The sequence below is a fragment of the Pan paniscus genome, chromosome 5, assembly GCF_029289425.2.
Source record: "Pan paniscus chromosome 5, NHGRI_mPanPan1-v2.0_pri, whole genome shotgun sequence".
Lineage (NCBI taxonomy): Eukaryota > Metazoa > Chordata > Mammalia > Primates > Hominidae > Pan > Pan paniscus.
Window position 1 is genome coordinate 4248616 of NC_073254.2, and position 15097 is coordinate 4263712.

The window sequence follows — 15097 nt, forward strand, 5'->3', positions numbered from 1 at the left end:
ACATGGAAATATCTACACAGCAATCTCTATCAACATGGAAATATCTACACAGCCATCTCTATAAACATGAAAATATCTACACTGCCATCTCCATAAACATGGAAATATCTGCACCGCCATCAGTATAAACATGGAAATATCTACACCGCAATGTGTATAAACATGGAAATATCTACACTGCCATATCTAAAAAGATGGAAATATCTACACCGCGAGCTGTATAAACATGGAAATATCTACACCGCTATCTCTATAAACATGGAAATATCTACACCGCTACCTCTATAAACATGGAAATACCTACACCGCTATCTGTATAAACATGGAAATATCTACACCGCAATCTCTATAAACATGGAAATGCCTACACCGCCATCTCTATAAACATGAAAATATCTACACCGCCATCTCCATAATCATGGAAATATCTACACCGCCATCTGTGTAAACATGGAAATATCTACACCGCTATCTGTATAAACATGGAAATATCTACACTGCCATCTGTATAAGGATGGAAATATCTACACCGTGAGCTGTGTAAACATGGAAATATCTACACTGCTATCTGTAGAAACAGGGAAATACCAACAACATTATCAGTATAAACATGGAATTATCTACACTGCCATCTGTATAAACATGGAAATATCTACACAGTCATCTGTATATACATGTAAATATCTACACCACCATCTCTATAAACATGGAAATATCTACACTGCCATCTGTATACACATGGAAATATCTACACAGCCATCAGTATAAACATGGAAACGTCTGCACCGCTATCTCTATCCACATGGAAATACCTACACTGCAATCTCTATAAACATGGAAATATCTACACCGCCATCTCCATAAACAAGAAAATATGTACACTGCCATTTCCATAAAGTTGGAACTATCTACCCCGCCATCTGTGTAAACATGGAAATATCTACGCCGCTATCTGTACAAACATGGAAACAACTGCACTGTCATCTGTATAAAGATGGAAATATCTACACCGTGAGCTGTATAAACATGGAAATATCTACACTGCTATCTCTATAAGCAGGGAAATACCAACACTACTATCTTCATAAACATGGAAATATCTACACCGCTATCTGTATAAACATGGAAATATCTACACCACTATCTCTATAAACATGGAAGTACCTACACCACCATCTCTATAAACATGGAATTATCTACACCGTTATCTCTGTAAACATAGAAATACCTACACAGCCATCTCTATAAACATGGAAATATCTGCACCGCCATCTTCATAAACATGGTAATATCTATACTGCCATCTGTATAAACACGGAAATATCTACACTGCCATCTGTTTAAACATAGAAATATCTACACTGCCATCTGTAGAAAGATGGAAATATCTACACTGCGATCTGCATAAACATGGAATTATCTACACCTCTACCTGTATAAACATGGAAATATCTACACCGCTATCTGTATAAATATGGAAATATCTACACCGCTATCTCTATAAACATGGAAATGTCTACACCGCTATCTGTATAAACATGGAAATATCTATATGGCTACCTCTATAAACATGGAAATATCTACAACGCCATCTGTTAAAACATGGAAATTTCTACACAGTCATCTGTATAAACATGGAAATATCTGTACCTCCATCTGTATAAACATCAAAATATCTACACTGCCATCTGTATACACATGGAAATATCTACACAGCCATCTGTATAAACATGGAAATATCTACACCGCTATCTCTATAAACATGGAAAAACCTACACCGCTATCTCTATAAACATGTAAATATCTACACCGCTATCTCCATAAAGATGGAAATATCTACACCGCCATCTGTATAATCATGGAAATATCTACAGAGTCATTTTTATATACATGGAAATACCTCCACCACCATCTCTATAAACATGGAAATATCTACACTGCCATCTGTATACACTTGGAAATATCTACACAGCCATCAGTATAAACATGGAAACGTCTGCACCGCTATCTCTATACACATGGAAATACCTACACTGCAATCTCTATAACCGTGGGATCATCTACACCGCAATCTCTATAAACATGGAAATATCTACACCGCTATCTGTATAAACATGGAAATATCTACACCGCTATCTCTATAAACATGGAGATATCTACACCGCCATCTTTAAAAACATGGAAATATCTACACACTCATCTGTGTAAACATGGAAATATCTACACCACCATCTGTATAAACATGGAAATATCTACACTGACAGGAGCTCAAGAGCAGCCTGGGCAATACAGCAAGACCTCATCTCTCCAAAAAAATAGGTAAAATTAGCTGGCCATGGTGGCGTGCACCTGTAGTCCCAGCTTCTTGGGAGGCTGAGGTGGGAGGTTCCACGGAGCCCAGAAATTTAAGGCTGCAGTGAGCTTGGATAACGTCTGCACTCCAGCCTGGATGACAGAACAAGAAACTTTTCAAAAAAGAAAAAAGAAAAAACAACCTAAATACTAAAAACTGGTTGTAGTTTCCTAATAACTAAACAGCAAATTAATTGTAACATGCTTACATATCAACGATGTCTTTCTTCTTTGATCATAAACCTGCTCACTAAGAAGCTGCTGAAGTCCATGGCAGTGACAGGTACATGTCTGCATCCTTGTCCTGACCTGCATCTTCTTTGATTGTCGCCATCTGTGTCTCCGACTGGCACTGCCGAACCGGCTTGCTACCTGATCAATGTTGTACTGAACCGAACTGCTAACTGATCAATGTTGTTGAGCTCACTGCACAAAGCTGTTCTTACAAGGTAGATTTCTGCCGGGAATAGTCATACTTGCACAGTTTATATTCCTTACTCCTGACCCATCCGACGCAGCACAAGTTCTATTTATTGCCATAGAAACATAGGTCATTTGGAAACACCTCCTTCATTTCTATGGAATGTTCAAACACTTCTGACATTTTGGACTCTGTTCTAGCCTCTTGTTAAATGTATCCAGAAAAGAGACAAAGCTTTATGTTGGGGGGCTATATGCACACATATGCTATAGAATAAGCTATCTAAATGCTTAGAAATACTTTCCATCTGGCACCGCACCTTAATAGGTAGACAGAAATTAAGTATGTGTATATCTATCTGTATAGACACGTATAAATATATATCCCCAAAACAAAAACTCATTCTCTTACTTATACATAGGTACAATATAGGTGAATATACATATACATTTATAGGTAGAACAAAAAAAAAACCCTCAGCCTCTTTAGGGCCATGTGTTTTCTCTGAGTAATTGTCACAATTAATTAAAATACATATGTATGCCTTTTTAGATAAATTCCATCAGACCAGTTTCTGTCTGGTTGGAAAATAATAACTGCCTATTTGCTAAGTGCCCCTGCCCCCATACTATGTTCCAGTGAACTAAAGACCTCTGGCAATCATAGATTTACAACTCAGCAAGATTAAACAGTTTCTTGTTATTTATGACATCCAAGCTGGATCTTCTGTATTATATTCCACATTAGCATCTATCACTTTACATTTGGGAGATCCTGTCCAAAAAATGATTATGCCTCCTAACCAAACATTCAGCAGGGCTGCAGGAACAGGCCCCCTGAACAAACATCCTGCCAAAGTACTTTAAAGCACCGTGAGCTGCCACAGCTGTGCATTTTCAGACGAACCAGCAGATTAGCGTGGAGTCTCTTAGCCTCTGCTTGTTCTGTTCCTTTCAGTGATCTCTCACATGGCCCAGTCCATTCGGTTTGAAAATCCTCATGAAATGAGCAGATTATGATCTGGCTTCAGTAGAGGACCATGGGGTGGGCATGGAGGGGAGAGGGTTTGCTCTTAACACAGCCTGAGCCTCAGAAAGGTTTCAGATGGAAAAGCATGGCACTGACTCAGCTCATGCTTAACAGGAAATAATGCACAGACCACACCAAAAAAGCCCTTTATGTTGTGTGAAAGTCTATGCTGGAGCAGCTGCTGCCACCTCATGTACTGTGATAGAGTGTGCATGTGTGTGTTTGTGTGTGCGTGAGTGTGAGTATGCACACAAATGTGTGCTGGGAGGGGGAGGAGATCACACCTTCCACAGTCGCCACCTCAGCCTTAGCTAGCAGCATGCAGAAATGCCAAAAGTCAAGAGGAAGCTGCACAAAAGCAACTGTGATTACCACATCAGCAGGCGCTTTCTGGTTAGTAAAGCTACTGGGACTGAAAAACACACACGATCTCATCCTTCTTTTATTTTAATCAGAGCAAACTATTTTTATAATAATTGTGTTATATGAATAAATAATTCATAATGCTGTAACCCATTATCACATTCAATCCTCCCAACAACCCTAGAAGATATGTAGACAAGTATTATTACTTTCCCTATTTTTATAAATGAGGAAATAAACCCCAGGAGGCTAGGCGACTTCCCCACGGTCATAGAATTTGCAAAAAGTAGTATCATGATTCAAATCCAAAGCTTCTCCTTTTGTCTTTATCATTTTAATTTTGAAGGTAATGCATATGCATGTATGATCTTTTAAATCCAGAGATGTATATGGAATAGATAGGAAAAGGGACTCTCCTTCCCCATTATACACCCCCTCCACCCAAGCTATATACACTGTTGACTAGAGTATGTCCTTTCAATCCTATTTTCTATGCCTACATTATATACAGAAAAGCAGGATTACGTTACACACAATATTCCAGTCATTGCTGTTTTTCACCAACAAGCTATCATTCACATCTTTTTCCTACTACATATAAATTTATATCCTTTATTTTAGTGGTGTATATTGTGCAGTTGTGTCATAAATTATGTACCTGTTCTCTGTTGAACATATAGATTTTTTCTGAGTTTTTCCTTAGCAAAATGCTGCAGTGAGTACCCTTGTACACAGATGTTTGTACATTTGTTCTAGAAAAATCTACAGTAAAGATTCTTAGATTAAGAGATTCCCAGGTTATTAGAAAACTACTCTATTAATTTAGATATATACTTCCAAATTGCCTGACCAAAAAGTTATGTCAATTTAACTTCTATGAACAGTATACAAACATGACAATTTTCCATCACCTACACCAACTCTGGGTAATTTCATCTTTTTTACAAGTTGATGGATTGTTTTAATTTATATTTCTCTGGTTATTAATAAGTTTGGCCACCTGTTCATGTGTTACTATTGATGATATTTGTATTGAATTGTTTGAATTTTCTTGATTTCAAAAAACGTTTTACATGTCATAGATATTAAATATTTGTTGTAAAACTCTCCTTCCAGTATTTTGTATGTGTTTGGTCAAGTAGAATAAACTCTCGTCCTCTGATTTCAGATTCCTTTCTCTTTCCATTAGAAATCCCTAAATGTAAAACTACATATTGATAGCTAAAAACCAGGATGTTTACTAGAGAAAAAGAATACAAAGGCAATAATTAAATATTATATTTATACAAAATACCTACTAGTACAAACTTAAAAAGAGAAAGTAAAAGTCAAATGCTTCTACGACTTCAGACTAAGAAAAAGAACTTTTGAGGTTGAATGTTCCTGAAATTTTTCTTTTCATACAACTACGGACATGACTTCAAAAGTTGATGTGACTAAAAATGTAAGATATGAAAGATATTTGAAGACTCAGAGAAGGTGGATTTTCATTTTAACAAGTCACATATATATTCTAGATATCCTCTTATTCGTAACTAAGAGAGTCAAATCAGATGAAAGAATCTAAAAATTTTCCTTTGACTGTGTTAAGTAGAAGTAGTAGAGGCATATTGGCCAAATCTTGAGTGTTTGCAAATTGACCCTTAAGGCTATGGGCTGGCACAGGTCATTGAAGCCCTAGCTTTTTATCTTTAATTTTAAAATCCCCAAACAATTTATACTAATTTTTCTTGTCCATTATTTCCAAATAATCTTGTTTAAATGTTATTACAGTGCTTGTTCATGTTACTGTTGTCTAACAGAAGGGTATCCGGGGCCTTAAAACTGAGAGGGTTAGGATTAATGATTCCAATACCTATGCTTGGACATCTCCAAAAGTGGGTTCCAGCTTTTTGTCCTCAAGTCTGTATAGAAACTAGCAAACTTCCAGAGTTCACAAAAGGCTCAAAGAGAACAGATGTTTTATAGAAAATTCTTAGAGCAAGTTTCACGCATAATGTTGCTGATGTGTGTCTGCCTTTTCAATAAACATCACTATGCTTTATCACTAGATTTAATAAAGCAGCTTAGTTAAAAATGCCATCTGGGTCTCTGGACACATTAAACAAAGCTTAAAATAACCACCCCAGCAACTGGGAGGACCCAGCTGTTCTCATAATCTGTCCCACTCCTTTTACTTCCCCATAAAAAGAGTGAATGAAGAACACAGACTAAACGCATCCAGAAGGAACTGACACAAACAGGGAGATAGATGGAGCCAAGGGCTCCTGTAAGTTTGCTATTGCTCACATAATAGATTTGCTCATTCCACAACCTGCGGATGGTAATTAAGAACGGGAAGCAGAAAGAGGGAAGAGAGAATCATAGAAGGGCTCATTCAAGTTTTCTAATGTATCACAAACCTGTCCTCCCTAATGTCTGGATCATAGCAGCCCATTCCATTCACCTATTCTGTAGTGAACTCCAATAGAAAATACAAAGCCATCACCACCCAGTTCTTTCTCCCTTCTAGAGATGAGCTATTAGCCACCCAATCCCAGAATCTCAGATCCATTCCAGGAAAGAAGCCCTAGGTATTGAAGCACAGCTTTCCCTCCCTCCCTTCTTTCTTCCACCCCAAGATTTGTTCCCCAGATAGTTCTAGTAAATGCAAAACCAAGTATATTATCATTCTTTAGAGCAACCAGCTTTTCATGGCCAACTGGAATCAAATACAACCAGCACAAACATCTCTCTGGAGGACACTCCCAAGGCTCCTACTGAGCCAGCCTTCTGCATACCACTGCATTTCAGCTTCCTAGTTCACAAGACACTGAGACATTCTTGAATTCTGCAAGGTGCACTGTGTGTTAATATCTTTGCTGCTCATCATGTGGCCAATAAAGGGCATGACTAGTCAACAAATAAATTTTCTCTTGGCTAAAACTTGCAACAAAACTGTAAGCTGTTTAACAAGGGGCCCACTACAGGTTATATTCAATATATACAGTCAAATCATAACTATCTGAGATATATTCAGTTGACCATACACCTTTATATTTCAGTAAAAGGTCTTTACATTTCCCAGTGCTATCGATGTTACAAAGTGCTTTCATATGCAGTGCTTCATCTGATTTGCAGGATAATTAAATGATCCTGTCATACCTGATTTTTAGATGAGGAAACAAGTGGTTTCTGGGTATTTCAAGAGGCTAACGCATCTGCCCTCCAACTTGTATGTGAAAACCAAAAACAAAATTCCAAGGCCCCTCAACCATCTGAATGGACTTTGACTCTTTTGGTCAATATATGGCAGAGCTAGGAAAAGAAGGTGAGTCTTCCAGCTGCTGATACAGGGTTTTTTCCGCCATACTCCATTACCTCCAAGGCTAAAGTCAAAAGAGGGTGTGGTTATCACATGAAAAAATCTGGTTTGGATTTCCCAAATGTGTATGTAGTATTTGGTGATTTACCTTAATTTAACCTACAGTTCTTTTGGGTTGTAAAAGTCTGACTCCATTTTTGAAAACAAAACAAAATCGATTTTAAATGCTGAATTATAGATCTTTGCTGTCCAGTATGGTAGCTACTAACCACTTATGGTTATTTGCATTTCTATTTTAAATAATTAAAATTAAGTAAAATGCAAAATTCAGTTCTTCAGTTGCTCTAGCCACATTTCAAGTGTTACAGTAGTCACATATGGCTAGTGGCTGGGACAATGCAGATTATAGAACAGTTCCATCATCAAAGAAACTTCTATTGAACAGTGCTATTATATAATGTCATCTCCAGAGAAAGAAGACTTTAGAAAAAGTCAGAAACGGCCGGGCGCAGTGGCTCACACGTGTAATCCCAGCACTTTGGGAGGCCAAGGCAGGCAGATCCCTTGAGGTCAGGAGTTCAAGACCAGCCTGGCCGACATGGTGAAACCCCATCTCTAGTAAAACTACAAAAAATTAGCTAGGCGTGGTGGTGCATGCCTGTAACCCCAGCTACTCAGGAGGCTGAGTTCGGAGAATCACTGGAACCCAGGAGGCAGAAGTTGTAGTGAGCCAAGATTGTGCCACTGCACTCTAGCCTGGGTGACAGAGCAAGACTCCAACTCAAAAAAAAAAAAAGAAAAAGAAAAAGTCAGAAACATCTTGAGGCAGGCATAGTGCTGTCATCTGTCCAATATTGAAGATGATTAAAGAATAAGAAAGAAGAAGAGAACAAAGAAGAGAAAAAGAAGTTGCCTTAGGTGTACCTACCCAGAAAAGGACAAAGGCATTCTTGTAGTCATTGTGTTGTATTTTAGCTCTTAAACTTTTTAAGAGATTAGAATAATTTGACACATAGAAGATCTAAACCACTGAAGAGGCTCTGAAGCAGATAAAAGTAGAAAGAAAATAAAAAACTAATTAGTTACAAACTAAGCTTAACCACAATTCATTTAAACGATACTATTTACTCTTCACATGATTGGTTTTTCTTTTGCTTTATAGTAAGGCATAGTTTATATCTTTAAAGGGGAATTAAAATATTTCTGGGAATTTTTAAAAGTAAGTTCACACAGCCACATAAAAACTACAGAAACAGATAAAACCTATCTTCTCATTTATTCCCTAATCCATTCAAATTAAATATAAAAATCCAAGCAGCCACAGTGATATTCAAAAAAGCAAAAATGAGACAAAACAAAATTCATTTGTCACCTGTGGAGGTAGTTAACTCACCTAATCTTCACTCCAAACACCAGTAATTTTTAAAAGACAGAAATAAACATGTTCTGCCTTCCCGGAAGGAACTATGTTTCAGGGTAGCCAAATAACCCAGTTGTGAAGAAAATGGTCTGCTTATAGAAAAATGCCAGCTAAAACATGTAGATAGAATTAGAGAATTAGAAATTCACCATTTTGAAACCCCTAATGAAATAATCAACTCAAGCAAGGATCATTAATAAATGCTAAAACAATCAAGTAACTATTGATACAGAATATAACTGAATATACACATGGTACAAAGTTCACGTCACAGACTACTGGCTTGACCCAAGGGGGAATATAGCAGAGGAGATAGGCAGTGATCACCCTAACCTTGCGATCATCTCACCATCACTAATGATGGGATGTGAATACACATTATTGCCTATGAAATAGTCTTTAAAAAAAGAAGTTGAACCTGAATCTAACTAAACCTTGCAATGGGCTGAACGTGTATGTCTTCCCAAAATTAATATGTTGACATCCTAACCCCAAAGGTGCTGGTATTAAAAGGTGGGGCCTTTAGGGGGTCATTAGATCATAAGGACAGAGGCTTCATGATTGGAATTAGTGCCCTTATAAAAGAGGCCCCAGAGAGCTAGCTAGTCTCTCCCACTATGTGAGGGCCCAGCAAGAAGGCCAATCTATGAACCAGAAAGTTGGTCCTAACCAGATATCAAAACCACATGCTCCTTGATCTTAAACTTGCTAGCCTCTAGGACTGTGAGAAATAAATTTCTGTTCTTTATAAGTCATCCAGTTTTTGGTATTTTGTTATAGCAGGCCTAAAAGCCTTTAGAACTAACTTCCAGTTAACCAGGAAAAAACAGAGTGAAAAGTTAAATGACACCATAAAAACCAACCAGAAAATTCCAGAAGGGGAAATATTCTACAGGACAACTGACTAGTTTTTCAACAAGTCAATTTCACTAAATAAATACATAAACAAAGAGTATGGGTATTTTCCAGGTTAAAAAAGTCTTGAGCTAACTAATCAAATGCAATGTGTGTCCCTTGATTAGAAGAAACTAATTTGAACAAGCCAGCCACAAAAGATATTTCAGGGAGACCAAGCTGGAAGGATCACTTGAGGCCAGGAGTTTGAGACCAGCCTGGGCAATGTAGTAAGACCTCCATCTCTACAAAAACAATAAATTAGCTGGGCATGGTGGTGTGCACCTCTAGTCCTAGCTACTCAGGAAGCTGAGGCAGGAAGATCACTTGAGCCCAGGAGTTTGAGGCTGCAATGAGCTATGATTGTTTCACTGCACTTCAGGCTGTGTGAAAGAGCAAGACTTTGTCTCAAAAAATAAAAGGACATTTCATAATAATTGAGGAAATCTGAATGTGGACTGGGTAATAAATGATATAAAAAAGCCATTTTTTATTTTGTTTGAAAACATGATTTTGTAACTATACAGGAAAATGTTCTTATTTTTTTAGAAATCTGTACTAAAGAATTTAGGGGTAAAATATCATTTTCTTTAATAGACTTTCAAACACAAGCAAAAAATAGTCATGACACAAATATAGCAAAATGTTTACAATCTATGTTCTATGCTTGCCTGTGAGTGCCATTAATCTCATCTCTCTGCTTTTCTGAAAGTTTGAAAATTTCAAAGTTTTATAATAAATTTTTTTACATCCCATAATTTTATAATAATTTTTTTAAACTTTGAAGCAAATCAACAACTATAGCTTCAAAAATATGCTGACCCACAATAAACATTGAACAGGGTATATTTCTCCCATTTCCTAAAATGTTGGCCCAGGAAGGAGTATGAGAGCTGTCATAGCTCTCCCAAGGCTCATTATTCTCCATCACTCCATGGGAAATCCCAAAATAAATTTTTTAAAAAGTTGTTTAAATTTATAATGTTTTTGATTCTATAATAATTTTATAATAAAATCATTGTAAAATGTTTTTGATTTTATATTTTAATTTATAAAAATTTTTATACATGTTTATGTTTGAAATGTCTATTTCAAACTTTATGAGATATTAAAATATTAGTAATATAGTTCATCATTTTAGAAATGCCATGCTTTTCTTCTCCAGCAATTACATAATCAAAGAGTAACTGTAGTTTTTCCCAGAACATTGCTTTGTAGGCTGGGCATGGTGGTTCATGACACTTTAGGAGGCCAAGGCAGGCAGATCTCTTGAGATCAGGAGTTTGAGACTAGACTGGGCAACACAGAGAAACCCTATGAGTAGTAAAAACACAAAAATCAGCTGTGCGTAGTGGTGTGCACCTATAGTCCCAGCTACTCAGGAGGCTGAGGTGGGAAGATCACCTGAATCTGGGGAGGTCAAGGCTACAGTGAGCCAAGACTGTACCATTGCACTCCAGCCTGGGCAACAAAGTGAGACCCTGTCTCAAAAAAAATGAAATTTAATTTAAAAAAAGAAAATTGCTTTGTAAAATTAACTTTTTCAATCAAAACCAAGATTTTTCAGATATAGAGAATGCAGCCCACTGGTCAGATTTCTCAGTTCAAAGAGAATAAATTCTAGTTTCCTATTTTTCTAGCCTGCTTATGAATATCCAATAGGATATCAAAAAAGACCAAAGCCTTTGGGATCCATGTTCAGTATTCCTGAGTCTAACTCAGGATGCCAAATCAGGAGACAAGCACATTCTCATCAATTTTCAATCATACGAGACCAATTTTGCTTATAATTATCCAGTTCTTTTAGACCACCTTTCTCCTGAAGCCAGCCTTATGGCTATTCACTTCACTTTAGCATAAGCCCCCAAGAAGGTGAACAAAATGAGGAAACGATTGGTTAAAGTTGGCGTTTGAAATTCTGAAACATGTCCACCATTCCCTTCACCCATGCCCACCCCTCTTAGAAGTAGTACATTCAGATTATTTAAGAGTCGATGCTTCTATGTGGATTTTGTCATCTGTCCTTTATAACAGCTAGTAGGTTTAATTTGACTCTATTTTAAGCATATATTGACCTATGCTAATTATCTGTTAAAATAAATTCCACTCTTAGAGTTAATAAAGTGTGTTTGTCATGGAAGACCCATTGAAGTAAGAAGCTGAGGAGCCCTTATGGTAAAGTGGGACAAGAAATAATAAGACGTAATAATTTTCCCATGCAAATCAACAACCGTAGCTTCAAAAATATCCTGACCCACAACAAGTATTAGACAGGCCATGTTTCTCTCACTCCCTAAAAAATTGGCTCGGGAAGGAGTATGAGAGCTCCCATAGCTCTCCCAAGGCTCATTATTCTCCATCACTCCACAGGAACAGCCTGTCAGAGAAGAGTGAAAGACCATTTGTCAACCTCTCTTCAACTCCCTGATTCTAGCCAAACTTCATCAATCTCAAGTGAGGAGCCAGAGAGAAATCAAACCCCATATATCCAGCATCATTGTCTACTGGAGTCAAAAATCACAATTCCACTACCCACCCCAACACCACTGGCCCTGTTTCTCCCAATTGCTTTTTGTTGTGTTTTTTAAAAAATCCTCTTTCCCCATCCCTGCAACACTGAGAAGGAGGAATTATAGTAGATAAATATGAAGCATGGAGATCCTTTAAAAATGTTTTTAATAATAAATGAGAAAATGAAAAGGAGAGGGTTGGGAAGGAAGGAGGGAATTCAAATGCCAGGGAATTGTTCAGTTTCACCTTTAAAGATGTTAACACTCATTTATACATCTGCAAGACACTCCCCTTAAAGAAAAGTTCTATGAGTGTGGGTCTGGTTGCATGAATAAGGATAAAATAACTTTTTTAGACGATGTTTCCCACATATCATTCAGAGACCCCTGAAGTTAGGTATCCCTCTTGTAGATGTCCTTGAGATGCTGCTGGACCTGGGAAAGAGGAAACTGGGATACGGGTCTATGCCAAAAGGTGCTTCTAGTTATAGGACAGAGAGGAAAGGGGCAGAGGGAGAAAAACCCGAAGTCTGAGAATCTGGATTGCAGAAGACTACCGAGGTCGTGGGAGAAGGGAGAGAAAACAAGGATGAAAAGCGAAAGGGGAAGAGGCATGAAATGTTGTCAAATGTCAAAAGGCATTTGGAGAGAAGTTGGGAATTGCATTAAGAAAACCACTGCAAATCTCGTTTCAGACCATTTAGAGATATGCCCCCTGGGAACTGCGAGCTCAGGCTGTTTAGCATCAAACAAATGGATCCACTCCATCCCTACCCTAATTAAATAAATCATTCAGTAATTCCACTGGGTTAAAGAACCAAAATATTAAAAACCTTCAGGGCCTACTCTTGCCAAATATGTCAGGGAACGTGTGTGTGTGTGTGTGTGTGTGTGTGTGTGTGTTCTGAGACACCACTACTGTTAAATAGGCAGAGCTAAGACTTAGTGGACTGGCAGATTATTGCAAAAAGGGCATGGGGCAGAGGGACTATGTTGTGAGCCTGGGAAAGAAGTTTGTGTGGGGACTGTGGGCAGTGAACGCGTTGGTAACAATATGGAAAACTGGGAGCTGCCTTGGAATCTACAGGGCCGGGTAAGATAATGTCCGAAAGAAAAATGAGCAGGTGCGGGATGTGTGCAGAGTCGGAGAAGAGTCCAGGGCGCCCGGAGTGGCTCCAGGAACGACGGACACCCCTCAAGGCCTTTGGGGGCGGTGGGTACTAATAGAACCCAGTGTTCGGGGTGCGCCGGGGAGGCTGCGAGCACGGCGGGAGTGGGGCGCTGGAGGGTGAGGACGCGGGAGTGAGGAAGCAAAGCCGGGGCCGGGCAGGGGCCTCCCAGCTGGGCCTGGAGGCAGCAGGGGGACAAGGGCTAGGAGAGGGCAAGGCAGCGGCATGGCGGGAAGCGAGGGGCATCCGGACACTCACCCCGTTGGCCGCGGCCAACTGCACCACGATCTCGATGGCCGTCCTGCTAAAGTACCTGCCGTCGCTGCCCACCACCGTGGTGCAGTCACGACGGTCGCGCAGGTCGATGGACGACAGCACGCTCTGGATGAAGTTGGGCAGGTAGTTGCGCTGGCCCTGGAAGAGGCCGGTAGGTCGCCGCAGACCCCCGCCGCCGGCCGGCCACCTGTCCTCGTAGGGCGCGGTGGGCACTGTCAGCACTGGGATGGGGCTCCCCTCCGTGGGGCCTCCTGGCCGGTCCTGCTGCTGCTCCTGGGGCCGGAGGGAATCTGCAGCCTGCCGGGGGCCTCCGCCAGCCTGGCCGCGTGCCGGGACTCCGCCTCACGCCCGGGCCCCCTCTCCGGCAGGTCGGCGCCCTGCGCTTTGCGCCCGCCGCCTGGGGACCGCCTGCCCCTCCTCTCCGTGCAGCCGCTCACTGACTCCCTCGGCGGAGATTTCTTCTGCCTTCCTGTAAAGTTTTCTCCCGCCCACCTTCTCCGCTGCCAGACCTCCCGAGGTGCCCTCACTTTCTCCCCAAGTTGGACTCACTTTTGGGGTGTCTCAAAAGCCTGATTCCAGGGCCTGCTAGCCCGACCCCGGTGACGCCTGCACCCGTGCCTGGCCCCAGCCTTCACACGCGATCGCCGCCCTCCGGGGCACACCCTTTGCCAGAAAACAGCCGGCGGGCGGTGAGACTTTGGGCAGAGTCCGGGTTCCTCTCCGGCGCCAGGCCCGTCTCCCTGTCTCCCTGGGAGTGCGCAGCCTACACGCACCAGTTTCTCTTTAGAACAAGCACGGGGAGGGATTTGGGAGGGGGCTGAAAACTTTTGCCATCAGCGAACGGCCTCAGCCAAAAATAACCCTGGAAAGGCGAGCTAAGTATGGTTATCTCCTGCCAGCGCTGAAATCGGAGGATGGGCGCTGCGTGTGGGGTGTGTGTGTGTGTGTGTGAGTGTGTGTACCCTCCCACCCCGAACATTTGTTGAAGGGAATCACCACTGTCAGACTTCAATCCAACAGGACCCACTCGAGCCATCCACACTTTCCCCAGCCTCCTCCAAAACAGCACACTTGCCGGTATGGACAATTCTTTTTTTTTTTTTTTCACTTGTTTGTTTGTTGTGGTGGTTGCAACAGCAGCAACAGAGACGACACATATTTCCCTATTCTTCTCGCCCTTCTCACCCTCCCTACCCAGCTCCTGCCTTAGAAACAGGCTTGGCCTACACTGTATCTGTCCACACTGCCTGAAATCTTCCCTGAATTAATCGTTTTCAATAGGAGGGAGCTAAATCCCTTATTAATGCCCTACCAGGAGTGAATGAATAAAGCCAAGTTAAAGGGGAACTGGGTACCACA